The sequence below is a fragment of the Balaenoptera acutorostrata genome, chromosome X (assembly GCF_949987535.1).
Source record: "Balaenoptera acutorostrata chromosome X, mBalAcu1.1, whole genome shotgun sequence".
Lineage (NCBI taxonomy): Eukaryota > Metazoa > Chordata > Mammalia > Artiodactyla > Balaenopteridae > Balaenoptera > Balaenoptera acutorostrata.
Window position 1 is genome coordinate 88,074,548 of NC_080085.1, and position 2,066 is coordinate 88,076,613.

Consider the following 2,066-nt stretch of genomic DNA (forward strand, 5'->3'; position numbering starts at 1 on the left):
CAGCACACACCCCCGCCCAAGCTGAGCAAAAACCCTGTCCCTGCTCCCTCCATGCCACAGCACAGCACTGGATCTGGGGTGGCCACGACTGGGAAGAAACCTCTACAGGTGACTGTTATACCTAAATTCATAGAGGCAGGGAAAGTTAAGCAAAATGAGAAGGCAGAGGAACTGGTCTCCACTGAAAGAGCAAGAGAAACCCCAGAAAAAATAAACAATAAAAAAACAGAAATAAACAATTTACCAGATAAAGAATTCAAGGCACTGTAATAAAAATTTTAACTACATTAGGGAGGAAAATAGATGTAGACAGTGAAAATTTTAACAAGGAACTAGAAAATATAAAAAGACCCATACAGTAATGAAGAATTCAATAGCTGAAATAAAAAACACACTAGAAGGAATGAATAGCAGACTAAGTGATACAGAAGAATACATAAATGATCTGGATGATAGAACAATGGAAATGACCCAATCAAAACAGCAAAAAGAAAAACAAAGTTTAAAAAATGAAAACAGGTTAAGAGATCTCTGGAGTAACATTAAGTATACCAATATTCATATTATACAGGTCTCAGAAGGAGAAGAGGGAGAGGAGATTGAAAATATATTTGAGGACATTATAGCTGAAAACTTCCCAAACCTGAAGAAGGAAACAGATATCCAGGTACAGGAAGCACAGAGGTATCTCAAAAAAGATGAACCCAAACAGACCCACACCAAGACATATCATAATTAAAATGGAAAAAGTTATAAAGAGAGAATTCTAAAGGCAGCATCAGAAAAACAAAGAGTTATATACAAGGGAATCCCCAGAAGGCTGTCAGTTGACTTCTCTGCAGAAATTTTGCAGGACAGAAAGGAGTGGCATGATATATTCAAAGTGCTGAAAGGGAAAAACCTGCAAACTAGGATACTCTACCCAGCAAGATTATCACTTAGAAGAGAAAGAGAAATAATGAGATTTACAGACAAGCAAAAACTAAAAGAGTTCATCAATACTAAACCTACAGTAAAAGAAATATTAGGGCTTCCCTGGTGGCGCAGTGGTTGAGAATCTGCCTGCCAATGCGGGGGACATGGGTTCGAGCCCTGGTCTGGGAAGATCCCACATGCCGCGGAGCAACTAGGCCCGCGAGCCACAATTACTGAGCCTGCGCGTCTGGAGCCTGTGCTCCTCAACAAGAGAGGCTGCAACAGTGAGAGGCCCGCGCACCGCGATGAAGAGTGGCCCCTGCTTGCCGCAACTGGAGAAAGCCCTCGCACAGAAACGAAGACCCAACACAGCCATAAATAAATAAATAAATAATTTAAAAAAAAAAAAAAAAAAAGAAATATTAAAGGGTCTTCTCTAAGTGGAAAAGAAGAATCTATAGGAAGGGAAAATCACACTAGGAAAGGCAAATATACAGTAAGGATTGAGGATCAACCACTTAAATAAGCCAGTGCAAAGATTAAAAGACAAAAACTATAACTACAATAAACAGTTAAAGGATAAACATGAAGATGTAAAATATGACATCAAAAATGCAAAATGTAGAGGAGGGGAGTAAAAAATACAGACATTTTAGAATATTTTGGAACTTAAATGAATACCAGTTTAAGTCAAGTAGATATAGGCCAACATATATGAACCCCATGGTAACCACAAATCAAAAATCTACAATAGATATGCAAAAACTAAAAAGAAAGAAACACAAGCATACTACTAAAGAAAATTATCAAACCACAAAGGAAGAAACAAAAAGAAGAAATGAACAGAGAAGAACTAAAAAGGCAACCTGAAAACAAGTAACAAAATGGCAATAAGTACATTCCTATCAATAATTACTTTAAATACCAATGGACTGAATGTTCCAATCAAAAGACATAGGGTGGCTGATTGGATAAAAAAAAAGACACTTCTATATGCTGCCTATAAGAGACTCACTTCAGAGCTAAAGACACACAGATTGAAAGTGAGGAGATGAAAAAAGATATTTCATGCAAACTCAAATGAAAATAAAGTGGGGGGTAGCAATATTCATATCAGAAAGAATAGATTTTAAAGGAAAGGTTATAATAAA